The sequence below is a fragment of the Schistocerca gregaria genome, unplaced genomic scaffold (genome assembly GCF_023897955.1).
Source record: "Schistocerca gregaria isolate iqSchGreg1 unplaced genomic scaffold, iqSchGreg1.2 ptg000395l, whole genome shotgun sequence".
Classification (NCBI taxonomy): Eukaryota; Metazoa; Arthropoda; class Insecta; order Orthoptera; family Acrididae; genus Schistocerca; species Schistocerca gregaria.
In genome coordinates, this window is record NW_026061834.1 from 355,400 (window position 1) to 377,218 (window position 21,819).

General features: G+C 50.2%; 29 non-coding genes across 29 annotated transcripts; all 29 read left to right on the forward strand.

The window, feature by feature from the left end:
* Positions 1-55: 55 nt before the first annotated feature.
* On the forward strand, positions 56-128 carry Trnaf-gaa (transfer RNA phenylalanine (anticodon GAA)). Its single transcript has one exon. It is a non-coding gene; the product is annotated as a tRNA-Phe (tRNA).
* A 538-nt stretch (positions 129-666) lies between these two features.
* Trnak-uuu (transfer RNA lysine (anticodon UUU)) lies at positions 667-739 on the forward strand. The gene has a single exon. It is a non-coding gene; the product is annotated as a tRNA-Lys (tRNA).
* A 927-nt stretch (positions 740-1,666) lies between these two features.
* Positions 1,667-1,748, forward strand: Trnas-uga (transfer RNA serine (anticodon UGA)). Its single transcript has one exon. It is a non-coding gene; the product is annotated as a tRNA-Ser (tRNA).
* A 579-nt stretch (positions 1,749-2,327) lies between these two features.
* Positions 2,328-2,400, forward strand: Trnaf-gaa (transfer RNA phenylalanine (anticodon GAA)). Its single transcript has one exon. It is a non-coding gene; the product is annotated as a tRNA-Phe (tRNA).
* A 538-nt stretch (positions 2,401-2,938) lies between these two features.
* Trnak-uuu (transfer RNA lysine (anticodon UUU)) lies at positions 2,939-3,011 on the forward strand. The gene has a single exon. It is a non-coding gene; the product is annotated as a tRNA-Lys (tRNA).
* Positions 3,012-3,938: 927 nt separating this feature from the next.
* On the forward strand, positions 3,939-4,020 carry Trnas-uga (transfer RNA serine (anticodon UGA)). The gene has a single exon. It is a non-coding gene; the product is annotated as a tRNA-Ser (tRNA).
* Positions 4,021-4,599: 579 nt separating this feature from the next.
* On the forward strand, positions 4,600-4,672 carry Trnaf-gaa (transfer RNA phenylalanine (anticodon GAA)). Its single transcript has one exon. It is a non-coding gene; the product is annotated as a tRNA-Phe (tRNA).
* A 538-nt stretch (positions 4,673-5,210) lies between these two features.
* Trnak-uuu (transfer RNA lysine (anticodon UUU)) lies at positions 5,211-5,283 on the forward strand. The gene has a single exon. It is a non-coding gene; the product is annotated as a tRNA-Lys (tRNA).
* Positions 5,284-6,210: 927 nt separating this feature from the next.
* Positions 6,211-6,292, forward strand: Trnas-uga (transfer RNA serine (anticodon UGA)). The gene has a single exon. It is a non-coding gene; the product is annotated as a tRNA-Ser (tRNA).
* Positions 6,293-6,871: 579 nt separating this feature from the next.
* On the forward strand, positions 6,872-6,944 carry Trnaf-gaa (transfer RNA phenylalanine (anticodon GAA)). The gene has a single exon. It is a non-coding gene; the product is annotated as a tRNA-Phe (tRNA).
* A 538-nt stretch (positions 6,945-7,482) lies between these two features.
* Positions 7,483-7,555, forward strand: Trnak-uuu (transfer RNA lysine (anticodon UUU)). The gene has a single exon. It is a non-coding gene; the product is annotated as a tRNA-Lys (tRNA).
* A 927-nt stretch (positions 7,556-8,482) lies between these two features.
* Positions 8,483-8,564, forward strand: Trnas-uga (transfer RNA serine (anticodon UGA)). The gene has a single exon. It is a non-coding gene; the product is annotated as a tRNA-Ser (tRNA).
* Positions 8,565-9,143: 579 nt separating this feature from the next.
* On the forward strand, positions 9,144-9,216 carry Trnaf-gaa (transfer RNA phenylalanine (anticodon GAA)). Its single transcript has one exon. It is a non-coding gene; the product is annotated as a tRNA-Phe (tRNA).
* Positions 9,217-9,754: 538 nt separating this feature from the next.
* Positions 9,755-9,827, forward strand: Trnak-uuu (transfer RNA lysine (anticodon UUU)). Its single transcript has one exon. It is a non-coding gene; the product is annotated as a tRNA-Lys (tRNA).
* Positions 9,828-10,754: 927 nt separating this feature from the next.
* Trnas-uga (transfer RNA serine (anticodon UGA)) lies at positions 10,755-10,836 on the forward strand. Its single transcript has one exon. It is a non-coding gene; the product is annotated as a tRNA-Ser (tRNA).
* A 579-nt stretch (positions 10,837-11,415) lies between these two features.
* Trnaf-gaa (transfer RNA phenylalanine (anticodon GAA)) lies at positions 11,416-11,488 on the forward strand. The gene has a single exon. It is a non-coding gene; the product is annotated as a tRNA-Phe (tRNA).
* A 538-nt stretch (positions 11,489-12,026) lies between these two features.
* On the forward strand, positions 12,027-12,099 carry Trnak-uuu (transfer RNA lysine (anticodon UUU)). Its single transcript has one exon. It is a non-coding gene; the product is annotated as a tRNA-Lys (tRNA).
* A 927-nt stretch (positions 12,100-13,026) lies between these two features.
* Trnas-uga (transfer RNA serine (anticodon UGA)) lies at positions 13,027-13,108 on the forward strand. Its single transcript has one exon. It is a non-coding gene; the product is annotated as a tRNA-Ser (tRNA).
* Positions 13,109-13,687: 579 nt separating this feature from the next.
* Positions 13,688-13,760, forward strand: Trnaf-gaa (transfer RNA phenylalanine (anticodon GAA)). The gene has a single exon. It is a non-coding gene; the product is annotated as a tRNA-Phe (tRNA).
* A 538-nt stretch (positions 13,761-14,298) lies between these two features.
* Positions 14,299-14,371, forward strand: Trnak-uuu (transfer RNA lysine (anticodon UUU)). The gene has a single exon. It is a non-coding gene; the product is annotated as a tRNA-Lys (tRNA).
* A 927-nt stretch (positions 14,372-15,298) lies between these two features.
* Positions 15,299-15,380, forward strand: Trnas-uga (transfer RNA serine (anticodon UGA)). Its single transcript has one exon. It is a non-coding gene; the product is annotated as a tRNA-Ser (tRNA).
* A 579-nt stretch (positions 15,381-15,959) lies between these two features.
* Trnaf-gaa (transfer RNA phenylalanine (anticodon GAA)) lies at positions 15,960-16,032 on the forward strand. The gene has a single exon. It is a non-coding gene; the product is annotated as a tRNA-Phe (tRNA).
* A 538-nt stretch (positions 16,033-16,570) lies between these two features.
* On the forward strand, positions 16,571-16,643 carry Trnak-uuu (transfer RNA lysine (anticodon UUU)). Its single transcript has one exon. It is a non-coding gene; the product is annotated as a tRNA-Lys (tRNA).
* A 927-nt stretch (positions 16,644-17,570) lies between these two features.
* On the forward strand, positions 17,571-17,652 carry Trnas-uga (transfer RNA serine (anticodon UGA)). The gene has a single exon. It is a non-coding gene; the product is annotated as a tRNA-Ser (tRNA).
* A 579-nt stretch (positions 17,653-18,231) lies between these two features.
* Positions 18,232-18,304, forward strand: Trnaf-gaa (transfer RNA phenylalanine (anticodon GAA)). The gene has a single exon. It is a non-coding gene; the product is annotated as a tRNA-Phe (tRNA).
* A 538-nt stretch (positions 18,305-18,842) lies between these two features.
* Trnak-uuu (transfer RNA lysine (anticodon UUU)) lies at positions 18,843-18,915 on the forward strand. The gene has a single exon. It is a non-coding gene; the product is annotated as a tRNA-Lys (tRNA).
* A 927-nt stretch (positions 18,916-19,842) lies between these two features.
* On the forward strand, positions 19,843-19,924 carry Trnas-uga (transfer RNA serine (anticodon UGA)). The gene has a single exon. It is a non-coding gene; the product is annotated as a tRNA-Ser (tRNA).
* A 579-nt stretch (positions 19,925-20,503) lies between these two features.
* Positions 20,504-20,576, forward strand: Trnaf-gaa (transfer RNA phenylalanine (anticodon GAA)). Its single transcript has one exon. It is a non-coding gene; the product is annotated as a tRNA-Phe (tRNA).
* Positions 20,577-21,114: 538 nt separating this feature from the next.
* Positions 21,115-21,187, forward strand: Trnak-uuu (transfer RNA lysine (anticodon UUU)). The gene has a single exon. It is a non-coding gene; the product is annotated as a tRNA-Lys (tRNA).
* Positions 21,188-21,819: the final 632 nt, after the last annotated feature.

Below are 21,819 nucleotides of genomic sequence, written 5' to 3' on the forward strand. Positions count from 1 at the left end.
ATGACTGTGAAATTGGCAACGGGGCAGACGTGCAAAAGAGGGGCGCTGTGCGTCAGCCGAAATAGCTCAGTTGGGAGAGCGTTAGACTGAAGATCTAAAGGTCCCTGGTTCGATCCCGGGTTTCGGCACGGCTTCGTTTTGAAGCCGACGCCAATGGAATTGCTCTGACTTTGTGATAATGTAACTACAGCCGAGAACGGACATGACTCCCTTCTGTAACTGTTCTGGTTGTCTAGTGCTTGCCATAAGAGGAACGCAGTAGGCAACTCTCTGAGAAGTAAGAAAATAAAAAAAACGTCCTACTGACTGCGTTCCCTGTTTTGTGCCAGGAGGTGAAGAACGTATCAAGCGGAACCGTGAAATGAGCGAAAACGTGGGAAACATTGCATTCGAAGTGCTTGTGAATTTTCCAATTGCCCGATGAGTGTCGACAAAACACGTAAATCCTCTACTCCAACGTATGAGACGTAACGACTGCTGCAGTTTGTTTTTGCATCGTGTGTCAACATTGTTCGATGGTCTGTTACGAGCTTTGCGCGATAAGTTTGCAGACAGCATTCAGGCGACGTTTAACTACTAACAGCTCCATGCAGCGACTGCACAACAGTAAAGGACATGAGTCAATGTGTCGTTGTGCATCGTGAGATGTTTCATAAGGCGTTGTGAGCCCGGATAGCTCAGTCGGTAGAGCATTAGGCTTTTAACCTAAGGGTCCAGGATTCAAGTCCCTGTTCGGGCGGAAATTTTAATAATTTGGTAGCGTTGCCTCTGGTAGTGGTGGAAACACTACGGAAAAGAATGCAGCAACGCCGTTTTCTGACACCACAGTGCTTTAAACGGTTCAATTTGCACGTGTCGGGAGAACGCTGCGTTCGGGGCAGCCGTGGCCGAGTGGTTAAGGCGTCTGACTCGAAAGTAGTTTCGAATCCCGCCGGCTGCGTGCGATTCTGCGTAAAGAGCAGCAAATATTTTCACACGCATGAATGAGCGTGCAAACCAATGACGCCATTCTAAACAAGACGAAAATTTCCGTTTAAGAATGCTGAGTTTCACGACGGCCGCTGCTTCCTGTGCCTACCGGTCCACCTCGCACTGACGATGTGACTGCAGGAAGCCGTCGCAGGCCCACGAGTGCGCCCCCGTCATTTTCTCGCGCCTTCGCCGAGTTCGTGAGTACACACACGTGCTTGAAATTGTTGGACAGAGTGAAGGTTCATTCCTTTTTAAGAATTGCAATTCAATCAGTCGAGTGCGGCAAAAGCAATGGCGCCGCGTTTCTTTTCAATGATCTCGCAGCTACTTGCAAGTATGTCCATCCCTTAAGACGCCAGAAAACTAGCGTCAGCGGCGCGTCAGTGGGAAGTCGGTGAAGTCGCCATTGGAGCCATAAGCCAGCAATTACGACATGCGAATCACTCGCACACGACGCAGCTGTATGACAATGCTCGTGCGTGGGTGCGGATAGCTCAGTCGGTAGAGCGTTAGGTTTTCAACCAAAGGGTCCTGGGTTCTAGTCCCTGTCGGGGCGAAAATTAATACACTTTCGTAACGTCTAATGTGCTGGCAGTGGAATCACTACAGAAAAGAGTGAGCCCATGCTGCCTTCTGCCATGAGATTGCTTGCAAAGGTGGGAGTTTCAGTTGTCGAGAGACGCTTCTGAGACGTGCAGTCGTGGCCGAGTGGTTAAGGCGTCTGACTTGAAATCAGATTCCCTCTGGGAGCGTAGGTTCGAGTCCTGCCGACTGCGGAAATTTTCTCGCTCCCAGAAGATGGACGTTCAGCTGCATCCTAGCAGTTGCGTCACTACTAAACACGTGGGCCGCCAGCAAGGTGCAGTGTTCTTGGCTCCAGGGTGCAGCGCTACAGTCGTGCCCAGAAGCCACAGCTCATCTCCTCGTCTCACAACCGTCCACCAGGTGTCAGTGCAAGTGTCGCCTCTCTGGGCAGTGCAGATGTGATTATTTTAGCTTGCAGACGATGACGTGTAGCAATTAATGAGCAAACGCAAGTCAAATGTTTTACCGCGTGTATCTGCTAGATACTGCCTCACACACTTTGGAGAGGCTCACTCCTTCCTCTGCCTCGTTCTCTGCACACTAGTTGCACGTGGCATCGATATAGCACAGCTTTTCTAGCGTCAGCGAAGTCAATATTACATGAATCGAGTCGACATGTTTGCTAGTTACGACGATGGAAGCAGAAGAAATGTGTGTGGTACTTTACTGCATCTGCTGTTTGCCTTTCGGCGTCCCTGTGTTCTTTCAGACGAAGATGACTGTGAAATTGGCAACGGGGCAGACGTGCAAAAGAGGGGCGCTGTGCGTCAGCCGAAATAGCTCAGTTGGGAGAGCGTTAGACTGAAGATCTAAAGGTCCCTGGTTCGATCCCGGGTTTCGGCACGGCTTCGTTTTGAAGCCGACGCCAATGGAATTGCTCTGACTTTGTGATAATGTAACTACAGCCGAGAACGGACATGAATCCCTTCTGTAACTGTTCTGGTTGTCTAGTGCTTGCCATAAGAGGAACGCAGTAGGCAACTCTCTGAGAAGTAAGAAAATAAAAAAAACGTCCTACTGACTGCGTTCCCTGTTTTGTGCCAGGAGGTGAAGAACGTATCAAGCGGAACCGTGAAATGAGCGAAAACGTGGGAAACATTGCATTCGAAGTGCTTGTGAATTTTCCAATTGCCCGATGAGTGTCGACAAAACACGTAAATCCTCTACTCCAACGTATGAGACGTAACGACTGCTGCAGTTTGTTTTTGCATCGTGTGTCAACATTGTTCGATGGTCTGTTACGAGCTTTGCGCGATAAGTTTGCAGACAGCATTCAGGCGACGTTTAACTACTAACAGCTCCATGCAGCGATTGCACAACAGTAAAGGACATGAGTCAATGTGTCGTTGTGCATCGTGAGATGTTTCATAAGGCGTTGTGAGCCCGGATAGCTCAGTCGGTAGAGCATTAGGCTTTTAACCTAAGGGTCCAGGATTCAAGTCCCTGTTCGGGCGGAAATTTTAATAATTTGGTAGCGTTGCCTCTGGTAGTGGTGGAAACACTACGGAAAAGAATGCAGCAACGCCGTTTTCTGACACCACAGTGCTTTAAACGGTTCAATTTGCACGTGTCGGGAGAACGCTGCGTTCGGGGCAGCCGTGGCCGAGTGGTTAAGGCGTCTGACTCGAAAGTAGTTTCGAATCCCGCCGGCTGCGTGCGATTCTGCGTAAAGAGCAGCAAATATTTTCACACGCATGAATGAGCGTGCAAACCAATGACGCCATTCTAAACAAGACGAAAATTTCCGTTTAAGAATGCTGAGTTTCACGACGGCCGCTGCTTCCTGTGCCTACCGGTCCACCTCGCACTGACGATGTGACTGCAGGAAGCCGTCGCAGGCCCACGAGTGCGCCCCCGTCATTTTCTCGCGCCTTCGCCGAGTTCGTGAGTACACACACGTGCTTGAAATTGTTGGACAGAGTGAAGGTTCACTCCTTTTTAAGAATTGCAATTCAATCAGTCGAGTGCGGCAAAAGCAATGGCGCCGCGTTTCTTTTCAATGATCTCGCAGCTACTTGCAAGTATGTCCATCCCTTAAGACGCCAGAAAACTAGCGTCAGCGGCGCGTCAGTGGGAAGTCGGTGAAGTCGCCATTGGAGCCATAAGCCAGCAATTACGACATGCGAATCACTCGCACACGACGCAGCTGTATGACAATGCTCGTGCGTGGGTGCGGATAGCTCAGTCGGTAGAGCGTTAGGTTTTCAACCAAAGGGTCCTGGGTTCTAGTCCCTGTCGGGGCGAAAATTAATACACTTTCGTAACGTCTAATGTGCTGGCAGTGGAATCACTACAGAAAAGAGTGAGCCCATGCTGCCTTCTGCCATGAGATTGCTTGCAAAGGTGGGAGTTTCAGTTGTCGAGAGACGCTTCTGAGACGTGCAGTCGTGGCCGAGTGGTTAAGGCGTCTGACTTGAAATCAGATTCCCTCTGGGAGCGTAGGTTCGAGTCCTGCCGACTGCGGAAATTTTCTCGCTCCCAGAAGATGGACGTTCAGCTGCATCCTAGCAGTTGCGTCACTACTAAACACGTGGGCCGCCAGCAAGGTGCAGTGTTCTTGGCTCCAGGGTGCAGCGCTACAGTCGTGCCCAGAAGCCACAGCTCATCTCCTCGTCTCACAACCGTCCACCAGGTGTCAGTGCAAGTGTCGCCTCTCTGGGCAGTGCAGATGTGATTATTTTAGCTTGCAGACGATGACGTGTAGCAATTAATGAGCAAACGCAAGTCAAATGTTTTACCGCGTGTATCTGCTAGATACTGCCTCACACACTTTGGAGAGGCTCACTCCTTCCTCTGCCTCGTTCTCTGCACACTAGTTGCGCGTGGCATCGATACAGCACAGCTTTTCTAGCGTCAGCGAAGTCAATATTACATGAATCGAGTCGACATGTTTGCTAGTTACGACGATGGAAGCAGAAGAAATGTGTGTGGTACTTTACTGCATCTGCTGTTCGCCTTTCGGCGTCCCTGTGTTCTTTCAGACGAAGATGACTGTGAAATTGGCAACGGGGCAGACGTGCAAAAGAGGGGCGCTGTGCGTCAGCCGAAATAGCTCAGTTGGGAGAGCGTTAGACTGAAGATCTAAAGGTCCCTGGTTCGATCCCGGGTTTCGGCACGGCTTCGTTTTGAAGCCGACGCCAATGGAATTGCTCTGACTTTGTGATAATGTAACTACAGCCGAGAACGGACATGACTCCCTTCTGTAACTGTTCTGGTTGTCTAGTGCTTGCCATAAGAGGAACGCAGTAGGCAACTCTCTGAGAAGTAAGAAAATAAAAAAAACGTCCTACTGACTGCGTTCCCTGTTTTGTGCCAGGAGGTGAAGAACGTATCAAGCGGAACCGTGAAATGAGCGAAAACGTGGGAAACATTGCATTCGAAGTGCTTGTGAATTTTCCAATTGCCCGATGAGTGTCGACAAAACACGTAAATCCTCTACTCCAACGTATGAGACGTAACGACTGCTGCATTTTGTTTTTGCATCGTGTGTCAACATTGTTCGATGGTCTGTTACGAGCTTTGCGCGATAAGTTTGCAGACAGCATTCAGGCGACGTTTAACTACTAACAGCTCCATGCAGCGATTGCACAACAGTAAAGGACATGAGTCAATGTGTCGTTGTGCATCGTGAGATGTTTCATAAGGCGTTGTGAGCCCGGATAGCTCAGTCGGTAGAGCATTAGGCTTTTAACCTAAGGGTCCAGGATTCAAGTCCCTGTTCGGGCGGAAATTTTAATAATTTGGTAGCGTTGCCTCTGGTAGTGGTGGAAACACTACGGAAAAGAATGCAGCAACGCCGTTTTCTGACACCACAGTGCTTTAAACGGTTCAATTTGCACGTGTCGGGAGAACGCTGCGTTCGGGGCAGCCGTGGCCGAGTGGTTAAGGCGTCTGACTCGAAAGTAGTTTCGAATCCCGCCGGCTGCGTGCGATTCTGCGTAAAGAGCAGCAAATATTTTCACACGCATGAATGAGCGTGCAAACCAATGACGCCATTCTAAACAAGACGAAAATTTCCGTTTAAGAATGCTGAGTTTCACGACGGCCGCTGCTTCCTGTGCCTACCGGTCCACCTCGCACTGACGATGTGACTGCAGGAAGCCGTCGCAGGCCCACGAGTGCGCCCCCGTCATTTTCTCGCGCCTTCGCCGAGTTCGTGAGTACACACACGTGCTTGAAATTGTTGGACAGAGTGAAGGTTCATTCCTTTTTAAGAATTGCAATTCAATCAGTCGAGTGCGGCAAAAGCAATGGCGCCGCGTTTCTTTTCAATGATCTCGCAGCTACTTGCAAGTATGTCCATCCCTTAAGACGCCAGAAAACTAGCGTCAGCGGCGCGTCAGTGGGAAGTCGGTGAAGTCGCCATTGGAGCCATAAGCCAGCAATTACGACATGCGAATCACTCGCACACGACGCAGCTGTATGACAATGCTCGTGCGTGGGTGCGGATAGCTCAGTCGGTAGAGCGTTAGGTTTTCAACCAAAGGGTCCTGGGTTCTAGTCCCTGTCGGGGCGAAAATTAATACACTTTCGTAACGTCTAATGTGCTGGCAGTGGAATCACTACAGAAAAGAGTGAGCCCATGCTGCCTTCTGCCATGAGATTGCTTGCAAAGGTGGGAGTTTCAGTTGTCGAGAGACGCTTCTGAGACGTGCAGTCGTGGCCGAGTGGTTAAGGCGTCTGACTTGAAATCAGATTCCCTCTGGGAGCGTAGGTTCGAGTCCTGCCGACTGCGGAAATTTTCTCGCTCCCAGAAGATGGACGTTCAGCTGCATCCTAGCAGTTGCGTCACTACTAAACACGTGGGCCGCCAGCAAGGTGCAGTGTTCTTGGCTCCAGGGTGCAGCGCTACAGTCGTGCCCAGAAGCCACAGCTCATCTCCTCGTCTCACAACCGTCCACCAGGTGTCAGTGCAAGTGTCGCCTCTCTGGGCAGTGCAGATGTGATTATTTTAGCTTGCAGACGATGACGTGTAGCAATTAATGAGCAAACGCAAGTCAAATGTTTTACCGCGTGTATCTGCTAGATACTGCCTCACACACTTTGGAGAGGCTCACTCCTTCCTCTGCCTCGTTCTCTGCACACTAGTTGCGCGTGGCATCGATACAGCACAGCTTTTCTAGCGTCAGCGAAGTCAATATTACATGAATCGAGTCGACATGTTTGCTAGTTACGACGATGGAAGCAGAAGAAATGTGTGTGGTACTTTACTGCATCTGCTGTTCGCCTTTCGGCGTCCCTGTGTTCTTTCAGACGAAGATGACTGTGAAATTGGCAACGGGGCAGACGTGCAAAAGAGGGGCGCTGTGCGTCAGCCGAAATAGCTCAGTTGGGAGAGCGTTAGACTGAAGATCTAAAGGTCCCTGGTTCGATCCCGGGTTTCGGCACGGCTTCGTTTTGAAGCCGACGCCAATGGAATTGCTCTGACTTTGTGATAATGTAACTACAGCCGAGAACGGACATGACTCCCTTCTGTAACTGTTCTGGTTGTCTAGTGCTTGCCATAAGAGGAACGCAGTAGGCAACTCTCTGAGAAGTAAGAAAATAAAAAAAACGTCCTACTGACTGCGTTCCCTGTTTTGTGCCAGGAGGTGAAGAACGTATCAAGCGGAACCGTGAAATGAGCGAAAACGTGGGAAACATTGCATTCGAAGTGCTTGTGAATTTTCCAATTGCCCGATGAGTGTCGACAAAACACGTAAATCCTCTACTCCAACGTATGAGACGTAACGACTGCTGCAGTTTGTTTTTGCATCGTGTGTCAACATTGTTCGATGGTCTGTTACGAGCTTTGCGCGATAAGTTTGCAGACAGCATTCAGGCGACGTTTAACTACTAACAGCTCCATGCAGCGATTGCACAACAGTAAAGGACATGAGTCAATGTGTCGTTGTGCATCGTGAGATGTTTCATAAGGCGTTGTGAGCCCGGATAGCTCAGTCGGTAGAGCATTAGGCTTTTAACCTAAGGGTCCAGGATTCAAGTCCCTGTTCGGGCGGAAATTTTAATAATTTGGTAGCGTTGCCTCTGGTAGTGGTGGAAACACTACGGAAAAGAATGCAGCAACGCCGTTTTCTGACACCACAGTGCTTTAAACGGTTCAATTTGCACGTGTCGGGAGAACGCTGCGTTCGGGGCAGCCGTGGCCGAGTGGTTAAGGCGTCTGACTCGAAAGTAGTTTCGAATCCCGCCGGCTGCGTGCGATTCTGCGTAAAGAGCAGCAAATATTTTCACACGCATGAATGAGCGTGCAAACCAATGACGCCATTCTAAACAAGACGAAAATTTCCGTTTAAGAATGCTGAGTTTCACGACGGCCGCTGCTTCCTGTGCCTACCGGTCCACCTCGCACTGACGATGTGACTGCAGGAAGCCGTCGCAGGCCCACGAGTGCGCCCCCGTCATTTTCTCGCGCCTTCGCCGAGTTCGTGAGTACACACACGTGCTTGAAATTGTTGGACAGAGTGAAGGTTCATTCCTTTTTAAGAATTGCAATTCAATCAGTCGAGTGCGGCAAAAGCAATGGCGCCGCGTTTCTTTTCAATGATCTCGCAGCTACTTGCAAGTATGTCCATCCCTTAAGACGCCAGAAAACTAGCGTCAGCGGCGCGTCAGTGGGAAGTCGGTGAAGTCGCCATTGGAGCCATAAGCCAGCAATTACGACATGCGAATCACTCGCACACGACGCAGCTGTATGACAATGCTCGTGCGTGGGTGCGGATAGCTCAGTCGGTAGAGCGTTAGGTTTTCAACCAAAGGGTCCTGGGTTCTAGTCCCTGTCGGGGCGAAAATTAATACACTTTCGTAACGTCTAATGTGCTGGCAGTGGAATCACTACAGAAAAGAGTGAGCCCATGCTGCCTTCTGCCATGAGATTGCTTGCAAAGGTGGGAGTTTCAGTTGTCGAGAGACGCTTCTGAGACGTGCAGTCGTGGCCGAGTGGTTAAGGCGTCTGACTTGAAATCAGATTCCCTCTGGGAGCGTAGGTTCGAGTCCTGCCGACTGCGGAAATTTTCTCGCTCCCAGAAGATGGACGTTCAGCTGCATCCTAGCAGTTGCGTCACTACTAAACACGTGGGCCGCCAGCAAGGTGCAGTGTTCTTGGCTCCAGGGTGCAGCGCTACAGTCGTGCCCAGAAGCCACAGCTCATCTCCTCGTCTCACAACCGTCCACCAGGTGTCAGTGCAAGTGTCGCCTCTCTGGGCAGTGCAGATGTGATTATTTTAGCTTGCAGACGATGACGTGTAGCAATTAATGAGCAAACGCAAGTCAAATGTTTTACCGCGTGTATCTGCTAGATACTGCCTCACACACTTTGGAGAGGCTCACTCCTTCCTCTGCCTCGTTCTCTGCACACTAGTTGCGCGTGGCATCGATACAGCACAGCTTTTCTAGCGTCAGCGAAGTCAATATTACATGAATCGAGTCGACATGTTTGCTAGTTACGACGATGGAAGCAGAAGAAATGTGTGTGGTACTTTACTGCATCTGCTGTTCGCCTTTCGGCGTCCCTGTGTTCTTTCAGACGAAGATGACTGTGAAATTGGCAACGGGGCAGACGTGCAAAAGAGGGGCGCTGTGCGTCAGCCGAAATAGCTCAGTTGGGAGAGCGTTAGACTGAAGATCTAAAGGTCCCTGGTTCGATCCCGGGTTTCGGCACGGCTTCGTTTTGAAGCCGACGCCAATGGAATTGCTCTGACTTTGTGATAATGTAACTACAGCCGAGAACGGACATGACTCCCTTCTGTAACTGTTCTGATTGTCTAGTGCTTGCCATAAGAGGAACGCAGTAGGCAACTCTCTGAGAAGTAAGAAAATAAAAAAAACGTCCTACTGACTGCGTTCCCTGTTTTGTGCCAGGAGGTGAAGAACGTATCAAGCGGAACCGTGAAATGAGCGAAAACGTGGGAAACATTGCATTCGAAGTGCTTGTGAATTTTCCAATTGCCCGATGAGTGTCGACAAAACACGTAAATCCTCTACTCCAACGTATGAGACGTAACGACTGCTGCATTTTGTTTTTGCATCGTGTGTCAACATTGTTCGATGGTCTGTTACGAGCTTTGCGCGATAAGTTTGCAGACAGCATTCAGGCGACGTTTAACTACTAACAGCTCCATGCAGCGATTGCACAACAGTAAAGGACATGAGTCAATGTGTCGTTGTGCATCGTGAGATGTTTCATAAGGCGTTGTGAGCCCGGATAGCTCAGTCGGTAGAGCATTAGGCTTTTAACCTAAGGGTCCAGGATTCAAGTCCCTGTTCGGGCGGAAATTTTAATAATTTGGTAGCGTTGCCTCTGGTAGTGGTGGAAACACTACGGAAAAGAATGCAGCAACGCCGTTTTCTGACACCACAGTGCTTTAAACGGTTCAATTTGCACGTGTCGGGAGAACGCTGCGTTCGGGGCAGCCGTGGCCGAGTGGTTAAGGCGTCTGACTCGAAAGTAGTTTCGAATCCCGCCGGCTGCGTGCGATTCTGCGTAAAGAGCAGCAAATATTTTCACACGCATGAATGAGCGTGCAAACCAATGACGCCATTCTAAACAAGACGAAAATTTCCGTTTAAGAATGCTGAGTTTCACGACGGCCGCTGCTTCCTGTGCCTACCGGTCCACCTCGCACTGACGATGTGACTGCAGGAAGCCGTCGCAGGCCCACGAGTGCGCCCCCGTCATTTTCTCGCGCCTTCGCCGAGTTCGTGAGTACACACACGTGCTTGAAATTGTTGGACAGAGTGAAGGTTCATTCCTTTTTAAGAATTGCAATTCAATCAGTCGAGTGCGGCAAAAGCAATGGCGCCGCGTTTCTTTTCAATGATCTCGCAGCTACTTGCAAGTATGTCCATCCCTTAAGACGCCAGAAAACTAGCGTCAGCGGCGCGTCAGTGGGAAGTCGGTGAAGTCGCCATTGGAGCCATAAGCCAGCAATTACGACATGCGAATCACTCGCACACGACGCAGCTGTATGACAATGCTCGTGCGTGGGTGCGGATAGCTCAGTCGGTAGAGCGTTAGGTTTTCAACCAAAGGGTCCTGGGTTCTAGTCCCTGTCGGGGCGAAAATTAATACACTTTCGTAACGTCTAATGTGCTGGCAGTGGAATCACTACAGAAAAGAGTGAGCCCATGCTGCCTTCTGCCATGAGATTGCTTGCAAAGGTGGGAGTTTCAGTTGTCGAGAGACGCTTCTGAGACGTGCAGTCGTGGCCGAGTGGTTAAGGCGTCTGACTTGAAATCAGATTCCCTCTGGGAGCGTAGGTTCGAGTCCTGCCGACTGCGGAAATTTTCTCGCTCCCAGAAGATGGACGTTCAGCTGCATCCTAGCAGTTGCGTCACTACTAAACACGTGGGCCGCCAGCAAGGTGCAGTGTTCTTGGCTCCAGGGTGCAGCGCTACAGTCGTGCCCAGAAGCCACAGCTCATCTCCTCGTCTCACAACCGTCCACCAGGTGTCAGTGCAAGTGTCGCCTCTCTGGGCAGTGCAGATGTGATTATTTTAGCTTGCAGACGATGACGTGTAGCAATTAATGAGCAAACGCAAGTCAAATGTTTTACCGCGTGTATCTGCTAGATACTGCCTCACACACTTTGGAGAGGCTCACTCCTTCCTCTGCCTCGTTCTCTGCACACTAGTTGCACGTGGCATCGATACAGCACAGCTTTTCTAGCGTCAGCGAAGTCAATATTACATGAATCGAGTCGACATGTTTGCTAGTTACGACGATGGAAGCAGAAGAAATGTGTGTGGTACTTTACTGCATCTGCTGTTCGCCTTTCGGCGTCCCTGTGTTCTTTCAGACGAAGATGACTGTGAAATTGGCAACGGGGCAGACGTGCAAAAGAGGGGCGCTGTGCGTCAGCCGAAATAGCTCAGTTGGGAGAGCGTTAGACTGAAGATCTAAAGGTCCCTGGTTCGATCCCGGGTTTCGGCACGGCTTCGTTTTGAAGCCGACGCCAATGGAATTGCTCTGACTTTGTGATAATGTAACTACAGCCGAGAACGGACATGACTCCCTTCTGTAACTGTTCTGGTTGTCTAGTGCTTGCCATAAGAGGAACGCAGTAGGCAACTCTCTGAGAAGTAAGAAAATAAAAAAAACGTCCTACTGACTGCGTTCCCTGTTTTGTGCCAGGAGGTGAAGAACGTATCAAGCGGAACCGTGAAATGAGCGAAAACGTGGGAAACATTGCATTCGAAGTGCTTGTGAATTTTCCAATTGCCCGATGAGTGTCGACAAAACACGTAAATCCTCTACTCCAACGTATGAGACGTAACGACTGCTGCATTTTGTTTTTGCATCGTGTGTCAACATTGTTCGATGGTCTGTTACGAGCTTTGCGCGATAAGTTTGCAGACAGCATTCAGGCGACGTTTAACTACTAACAGCTCCATGCAGCGATTGCACAACAGTAAAGGACATGAGTCAATGTGTCGTTGTGCATCGTGAGATGTTTCATAAGGCGTTGTGAGCCCGGATAGCTCAGTCGGTAGAGCATTAGGCTTTTAACCTAAGGGTCCAGGATTCAAGTCCCTGTTCGGGCGGAAATTTTAATAATTTGGTAGCGTTGCCTCTGGTAGTGGTGGAAACACTACGGAAAAGAATGCAGCAACGCCGTTTTCTGACACCACAGTGCTTTAAACGGTTCAATTTGCACGTGTCGGGAGAACGCTGCGTTCGGGGCAGCCGTGGCCGAGTGGTTAAGGCGTCTGACTCGAAAGTAGTTTCGAATCCCGCCGGCTGCGTGCGATTCTGCGTAAAGAGCAGCAAATATTTTCACACGCATGAATGAGCGTGCAAACCAATGACGCCATTCTAAACAAGACGAAAATTTCCGTTTAAGAATGCTGAGTTTCACGACGGCCGCTGCTTCCTGTGCCTACCGGTCCACCTCGCACTGACGATGTGACTGCAGGAAGCCGTCGCAGGCCCACGAGTGCGCCCCCGTCATTTTCTCGCGCCTTCGCCGAGTTCGTGAGTACACACACGTGCTTGAAATTGTTGGACAGAGTGAAGGTTCATTCCTTTTTAAGAATTGCAATTCAATCAGTCGAGTGCGGCAAAAGCAATGGCGCCGCGTTTCTTTTCAATGATCTCGCAGCTACTTGCAAGTATGTCCATCCCTTAAGACGCCAGAAAACTAGCGTCAGCGGCGCGTCAGTGGGAAGTCGGTGAAGTCGCCATTGGAGCCATAAGCCAGCAATTACGACATGCGAATCACTCGCACACGACGCAGCTGTATGACAATGCTCGTGCGTGGGTGCGGATAGCTCAGTCGGTAGAGCGTTAGGTTTTCAACCAAAGGGTCCTGGGTTCTAGTCCCTGTCGGGGCGAAAATTAATACACTTTCGTAACGTCTAATGTGCTGGCAGTGGAATCACTACAGAAAAGAGTGAGCCCATGCTGCCTTCTGCCATGAGATTGCTTGCAAAGGTGGGAGTTTCAGTTGTCGAGAGACGCTTCTGAGACGTGCAGTCGTGGCCGAGTGGTTAAGGCGTCTGACTTGAAATCAGATTCCCTCTGGGAGCGTAGGTTCGAGTCCTGCCGACTGCGGAAATTTTCTCGCTCCCAGAAGATGGACGTTCAGCTGCATCCTAGCAGTTGCGTCACTACTAAACACGTGGGCCGCCAGCAAGGTGCAGTGTTCTTGGCTCCAGGGTGCAGCGCTACAGTCGTGCCCAGAAGCCACAGCTCATCTCCTCGTCTCACAACCGTCCACCAGGTGTCAGTGCAAGTGTCGCCTCTCTGGGCAGTGCAGATGTGATTATTTTAGCTTGCAGACGATGACGTGTAGCAATTAATGAGCAAACGCAAGTCAAATGTTTTACCGCGTGTATCTGCTAGATACTGCCTCACACACTTTGGAGAGGCTCACTCCTTCCTCTGCCTCGTTCTCTGCACACTAGTTGCGCGTGGCATCGATACAGCACAGCTTTTCTAGCGTCAGCGAAGTCAATATTACATGAATCGAGTCGACATGTTTGCTAGTTACGACGATGGAAGCAGAAGAAATGTGTGTGGTACTTTACTGCATCTGCTGTTCGCCTTTCGGCGTCCCTGTGTTCTTTCAGACGAAGATGACTGTGAAATTGGCAACGGGGCAGACGTGCAAAAGAGGGGCGCTGTGCGTCAGCCGAAATAGCTCAGTTGGGGGAGCGTTAGACTGAAGATCTAAAGGTCCCTGGTTCGATCCCGGGTTTCGGCACGGCTTCGTTTTGAAGCCGACGCCAATGGAATTGCTCTGACTTTGTGATAATGTAACTACAGCCGAGAACGGACATGACTCCCTTCTGTAACTGTTCTGATTGTCTAGTGCTTGCCATAAGAGGAACGCAGTAGGCAACTCTCTGAGAAGTAAGAAAATAAAAAAAACGTCCTACTGACTGCGTTCCCTGTTTTGTGCCAGGAGGTGAAGAACGTATCAAGCGGAACCGTGAAATGAGCGAAAACGTGGGAAACATTGCATTCGAAGTGCTTGTGAATTTTCCAATTGCCCGATGAGTGTCGACAAAACACGTAAATCCTCTACTCCAACGTATGAGACGTAACGACTGCTGCATTTTGTTTTTGCATCGTGTGTCAACATTGTTCGATGGTCTGTTACGAGCTTTGCGCGATAAGTTTGCAGACAGCATTCAGGCGACGTTTAACTACTAACAGCTCCATGCAGCGATTGCACAACAGTAAAGGACATGAGTCAATGTGTCGTTGTGCATCGTGAGATGTTTCATAAGGCGTTGTGAGCCCGGATAGCTCAGTCGGTAGAGCATTAGGCTTTTAACCTAAGGGTCCAGGATTCAAGTCCCTGTTCGGGCGGAAATTTTAATAATTTGGTAGCGTTGCCTCTGGTAGTGGTGGAAACACTACGGAAAAGAATGCAGCAACGCCGTTTTCTGACACCACAGTGCTTTAAACGGTTCAATTTGCACGTGTCGGGAGAACGCTGCGTTCGGGGCAGCCGTGGCCGAGTGGTTAAGGCGTCTGACTCGAAAGTAGTTTCGAATCCCGCCGGCTGCGTGCGATTCTGCGTAAAGAGCAGCAAATATTTTCACACGCATGAATGAGCGTGCAAACCAATGACGCCATTCTAAACAAGACGAAAATTTCCGTTTAAGAATGCTGAGTTTCACGACGGCCGCTGCTTCCTGTGCCTACCGGTCCACCTCGCACTGACGATGTGACTGCAGGAAGCCGTCGCAGGCCCACGAGTGCGCCCCCGTCATTTTCTCGCGCCTTCGCCGAGTTCGTGAGTACACACACGTGCTTGAAATTGTTGGACAGAGTGAAGGTTCATTCCTTTTTAAGAATTGCAATTCAATCAGTCGAGTGCGGCAAAAGCAATGGCGCCGCGTTTCTTTTCAATGATCTCGCAGCTACTTGCAAGTATGTCCATCCCTTAAGACGCCAGAAAACTAGCGTCAGCGGCGCGTCAGTGGGAAGTCGGTGAAGTCGCCATTGGAGCCATAAGCCAGCAATTACGACATGCGAATCACTCGCACACGACGCAGCTGTATGACAATGCTCGTGCGTGGGTGCGGATAGCTCAGTCGGTAGAGCGTTAGGTTTTCAACCAAAGGGTCCTGGGTTCTAGTCCCTGTCGGGGCGAAAATTAATACACTTTCGTAACGTCTAATGTGCTGGCAGTGGAATCACTACAGAAAAGAGTGAGCCCATGCTGCCTTCTGCCATGAGATTGCTTGCAAAGGTGGGAGTTTCAGTTGTCGAGAGACGCTTCTGAGACGTGCAGTCGTGGCCGAGTGGTTAAGGCGTCTGACTTGAAATCAGATTCCCTCTGGGAGCGTAGGTTCGAGTCCTGCCGACTGCGGAAATTTTCTCGCTCCCAGAAGATGGACGTTCAGCTGCATCCTAGCAGTTGCGTCACTACTAAACACGTGGGCCGCCAGCAAGGTGCAGTGTTCTTGGCTCCAGGGTGCAGCGCTACAGTCGTGCCCAGAAGCCACAGCTCATCTCCTCGTCTCACAACCGTCCACCAGGTGTCAGTGCAAGTGTCGCCTCTCTGGGCAGTGCAGATGTGATTATTTTAGCTTGCAGACGATGACGTGTAGCAATTAATGAGCAAACGCAAGTCAAATGTTTTACCGCGTGTATCTGCTAGATACTGCCTCACACACTTTGGAGAGGCTCACTCCTTCCTCTGCCTCGTTCTCTGCACACTAGTTGCACGTGGCATCGATACAGCACAGCTTTTCTAGCGTCAGCGAAGTCAATATTACATGAATCGAGTCGACATGTTTGCTAGTTACGACGATGGAAGCAGAAGAAATGTGTGTGGTACTTTACTGCATCTGCTGTTCGCCTTTCGGCGTCCCTGTGTTCTTTCAGACGAAGATGACTGTGAAATTGGCAACGGGGCTGACGTGCAAAAGAGGGGCGCTGTGCGTCAGCCGAAATAGCTCAGTTGGGAGAGCGTTAGACTGAAGATCTAAAGGTCCCTGGTTCGATCCCGGGTTTCGGCACGGCTTCGTTTTGAAGCCGACGCCAATGGAATTGCTCTGACTTTGTGATAATGTAACTACAGCCGAGAACGGACATGACTCCCTTCTGTAACTGTTCTGGTTGTCTAGTGCTTGCCATAAGAGGAACGCAGTAGGCAACTCTCTGAGAAGTAAGAAAATAAAAAAAACGTCCTACTGACTGCGTTCCCTGTTTTGTGCCAGGAGGTGAAGAACGTATCAAGCGGAACCGTGAAATGAGCGAAAACGTGGGAAACATTGCATTCGAAGTGCTTGTGAATTTTCCAATTGCCCGATGAGTGTCGACAAAACACGTAAATCCTCTACTCCAACGTATGAGACGTAACGACTGCTGCATTTTGTTTTTGCATCGTGTGTCAACATTGTTCGATGGTCTGTTACGAGCTTTGCGCGATAAGTTTGCAGACAGCATTCAGGCGACGTTTAACTACTAACAGCTCCATGCAGCGATTGCACAACAGTAAAGGACATGAGTCAATGTGTCGTTGTGCATCGTGAGGTGTTTCATAAGGCGTTGTGAGCCCGGATAGCTCAGTCGGTAGAGCATTAGGCTTTTAACCTAAGGGTCCAGGATTCAAGTCCCTGTTCGGGCGGAAATTTTAATAATTTGGTAGCGTTGCCTCTGGTAGTGGTGGAAACACTACGGAAAAGAATGCAGCAACGCCGTTTTCTGACACCACAGTGCTTTAAACGGTTCAATTTGCACGTGTCGGGAGAACGCTGCGTTCGGGGCAGCCGTGGCCGAGTGGTTAAGGCGTCTGACTCGAAAGTAGTTTCGAATCCCGCCGGCTGCGTGCGATTCTGCGTAAAGAGCAGCAAATATTTTCACACGCATGAATGAGCGTGCAAACCAATGACGCCATTCTAAACAAGACGAAAATTTCCGTTTAAGAATGCTGAGTTTCACGACGGCCGCTGCTTCCTGTGCCTACCGGTCCACCTCGCACTGACGATGTGACTGCAGGAAGCCGTCGCAGGCCCACGAGTGCGCCCCCGTCATTTTCTCGCGCCTTCGCCGAGTTCGTGAGTACACACACGTGCTTGAAATTGTTGGACAGAGTGAAGGTTCATTCCTTTTTAAGAATTGCAATTCAATCAGTCGAGTGCGGCAAAAGCAATGGCGCCGCGTTTCTTTTCAATGATCTCGCAGCTACTTGCAAGTATGTCCATCCCTTAAGACGCCAGAAAACTAGCGTCAGCGGCGCGTCAGTGGGAAGTCGGTGAAGTCGCCATTGGAGCCATAAGCCAGCAATTACGACATGCGAATCACTCGCACACGACGCAGCTGTATGACAATGCTCGTGCGTGGGTGCGGATAGCTCAGTCGGTAGAGCGTTAGGTTTTCAACCAAAGGGTCCTGGGTTCTAGTCCCTGTCGGGGCGAAAATTAATACACTTTCGTAACGTCTAATGTGCTGGCAGTGGAATCACTACAGAAAAGAGTGAGCCCATGCTGCCTTCTGCCATGAGATTGCTTGCAAAGGTGGGAGTTTCAGTTGTCGAGAGACGCTTCTGAGACGTGCAGTCGTGGCCGAGTGGTTAAGGCGTCTGACTTGAAATCAGATTCCCTCTGGGAGCGTAGGTTCGAGTCCTGCCGACTGCGGAAATTTTCTCGCTCCCAGAAGATGGACGTTCAGCTGCATCCTAGCAGTTGCGTCACTACTAAACACGTGGGCCGCCAGCAAGGTGCAGTGTTCTTGGCTCCAGGGTGCAGCGCTACAGTCGTGCCCAGAAGCCACAGCTCATCTCCTCGTCTCACAACCGTCCACCAGGTGTCAGTGCAAGTGTCGCCTCTCTGGGCAGTGCAGATGTGATTATTTTAGCTTGCAGACGATGACGTGTAGCAATTAATGAGCAAACGCAAGTCAAATGTTTTACCGCGTGTATCTGCTAGATACTGCCTCACACACTTTGGAGAGGCTCACTCCTTCCTCTGCCTCGTTCTCTGCACACTAGTTGCGCGTGGCATCGATACAGCACAGCTTTTCTAGCGTCAGCGAAGTCAATATTACATGAATCGAGTCGACATGTTTGCTAGTTACGACGATGGAAGCAGAAGAAATGTGTGTGGTACTTTACTGCATCTGCTGTTCGCCTTTCGGCGTCCCTGTGTTCTTTCAGACGAAGATGACTGTGAAATTGGCAACGGGGCAGACGTGCAAAAGAGGGGCGCTGTGCGTCAGCCGAAATAGCTCAGTTGGGAGAGCGTTAGACTGAAGATCTAAAGGTCCCTGGTTCGATCCCGGGTTTCGGCACGGCTTCGTTTTGAAGCCGACGCCAATGGAATTGCTCTGACTTTGTGATAATGTAACTACAGCCGAGAACGGACATGACTCCCTTCTGTAACTGTTCTGGTTGTCTAGTGCTTGCCATAAGAGGAACGCAGTAGGCAACTCTCTGAGAAGTAAGAAAATAAAAAAAACGTCCTACTGACTGCGTTCCCTGTTTTGTGCCAGGAGGTGAAGAACGTATCAAGCGGAACCGTGAAATGAGCGAAAACGTGGGAAACATTGCATTCGAAGTGCTTGTGAATTTTCCAATTGCCCGATGAGTGTCGACAAAACACGTAAATCCTCTACTCCAACGTATGAGACGTAACGACTGCTGCATTTTGTTTTTGCATCGTGTGTCAACATTGTTCGATGGTCTGTTACGAGCTTTGCGCGATAAGTTTGCAGACAGCATTCAGGCGACGTTTAACTACTAACAGCTCCATGCAGCGATTGCACAACAGTAAAGGACATGAGTCAATGTGTCGTTGTGCATCGTGAGATGTTTCATAAGGCGTTGTGAGCCCGGATAGCTCAGTCGGTAGAGCATTAGGCTTTTAACCTAAGGGTCCAGGATTCAAGTCCCTGTTCGGGCGGAAATTTTAATAATTTGGTAGCGTTGCCTCTGGTAGTGGTGGAAACACTACGGAAAAGAATGCAGCAACGCCGTTTTCTGACACCACAGTGCTTTAAACGGTTCAATTTGCACGTGTCGGGAGAACGCTGCGTTCGGGGCAGCCGTGGCCGAGTGGTTAAGGCGTCTGACTCGAAAGTAGTTTCGAATCCCGCCGGCTGCGTGCGATTCTGCGTAAAGAGCAGCAAATATTTTCACACGCATGAATGAGCGTGCAAACCAATGACGCCATTCTAAACAAGACGAAAATTTCCGTTTAAGAATGCTGAGTTTCACGACGGCCGCTGCTTCCTGTGCCTACCGGTCCACCTCGCACTGACGATGTGACTGCAGGAAGCCGTCGCAGGCCCACGAGTGCGCCCCCGTCATTTTCTCGCGCCTTCGCCGAGTTCGTGAGTACACACACGTGCTTGAAATTGTTGGACAGAGTGAAGGTTCATTCCTTTTTAAGAATTGCAATTCAATCAGTCGAGTGCGGCAAAAGCAATGGCGCCGCGTTTCTTTTCAATGATCTCGCAGCTACTTGCAAGTATGTCCATCCCTTAAGACGCCAGAAAACTAGCGTCAGCGGCGCGTCAGTGGGAAGTCGGTGAAGTCGCCATTGGAGCCATAAGCCAGCAATTACGACATGCGAATCACTCGCACACGACGCAGCTGTATGACAATGCTCGTGCGTGGGTGCGGATAGCTCAGTCGGTAGAGCGTTAGGTTTTCAACCAAAGGGTCCTGGGTTCTAGTCCCTGTCGGGGCGAAAATTAATACACTTTCGTAACGTCTAATGTGCTGGCAGTGGAATCACTACAGAAAAGAGTGAGCCCATGCTGCCTTCTGCCATGAGATTGCTTGCAAAGGTGGGAGTTTCAGTTGTCGAGAGACGCTTCTGAGACGTGCAGTCGTGGCCGAGTGGTTAAGGCGTCTGACTTGAAATCAGATTCCCTCTGGGAGCGTAGGTTCGAGTCCTGCCGACTGCGGAAATTTTCTCGCTCCCAGAAGATGGACGTTCAGCTGCATCCTAGCAGTTGCGTCACTACTAAACACGTGGGCCGCCAGCAAGGTGCAGTGTTCTTGGCTCCAGGGTGCAGCGCTACAGTCGTGCCCAGAAGCCACAGCTCATCTCCTCGTCTCACAACCGTCCACCAGGTGTCAGTGCAAGTGTCGCCTCTCTGGGCAGTGCAGATGTGATTATTTTAGCTTGCAGACGATGACGTGTAGCAATTAATGAGCAAACGCAAGTCAAATGTTTTACCGCGTGTATCTGCTAGATACTGCCTCACACACATTGGAGAGGCTCACTCCTTCCTCTGCCTCGTTCTCTGCACACTAGTTGCACGTGGCATCGATACAGCACAGCTTTTCTAGCGTCAGCGAAGTCAATATTACATGAATCGAGTCGACATGTTTGCTAGTTACGACGATGGAAGCAGAAGAAATGTGTGTGGTACTTTACTGCATCTGCTGTTCGCCTTTCGGCGTCCCTGTGTTCTTTCAGACGAAGATGACTGTGAAATTGGCAACGGGGCTGACGTGCAAAAGAGGGGCGCTGTGCGTCAGCCGAAATAGCTCAGTTGGGAGAGCGTTAGACTGAAGATCTAAAGGTCCCTGGTTCGATCCCGGGTTTCGGCACGACTTCGTTTTGAAGCCGACGCCAATGGAATTGCTCTGACTTTGTGATAATGTAACTACAGCCGAGAACGGACATGACTCCCTTCTGTAACTGTTCTGGTTGTCTAGTGCTTGCCATAAGAGGAACGCAGTAGGCAACTCTCTGAGAAGTAAGAAAATAAAAAAAACGTCCTACTGACTGCGTTCCCTGTTTTGTGCCAGGAGGTGAAGAACGTATCAAGCGGAACCGTGAAATGAGCGAAAACGTGGGAAACATTGCATTCGAAGTGCTTGTGAATTTTCCAATTGCCCGATGAGTGTCGACAAAACACGTAAATCCTCTACTCCAACGTATGAGACGTAACGACTGCTGCAGTTTGTTTTTGCATCGTGTGTCAACATTGTTCGATGGTCTGTTACGAGCTTTGCGCGATAAGTTTGCAGACAGCATTCAGGCGACGTTTAACTACTAACAGCTCCATGCAGCGATTGCACAACAGTAAAGGACATGAGTCAATGTGTCGTTGTGCATCGTGAGATGTTTCATAAGGCGTTGTGAGCCCGGATAGCTCAGTCGGTAGAGCATTAGGCTTTTAACCTAAGGGTCCAGGATTCAAGTCCCTGTTCGGGCGGAAATTTTAATAATTTGGTAGCGTTGCCTCTGGTAGTGGTGGAAACACTACGGAAAAGAATGCAGCAACGCCGTTTTCTGACACCACAGTGCTTTAAACGGTTCAATTTGCACGTGTCGGGAGAACGCTGCGTTCGGGGCAGCCGTGGCCGAGTGGTTAAGGCGTCTGACTCGAAAGTAGTTTCGAATCCCGCCGGCTGCGTGCGATTCTGCGTAAAGAGCAGCAAATATTTTCACACGCATGAATGAGCGTGCAAACCAATGACGCCATTCTAAACAAGACGAAAATTTCCGTTTAAGAATGCTGAGTTTCACGACGGCCGCTGCTTCCTGTGCCTACCGGTCCACCTCGCACTGACGATGTGACTGCAGGAAGCCGTCGCAGGCCCACGAGTGCGCCCCCGTCATTTTCTCGCGCCTTCGCCGAGTTCGTGAGTACACACACGTGCTTGAAATTGTTGGACAGAGTGAAGGTTCATTCCTTTTTAAGAATTGCAATTCAATCAGTCGAGTGCGGCAAAAGCAATGGCGCCGCGTTTCTTTTCAATGATCTCGCAGCTACTTGCAAGTATGTCCATCCCTTAAGACGCCAGAAAACTAGCGTCAGCGGCGCGTCAGTGGGAAGTCGGTGAA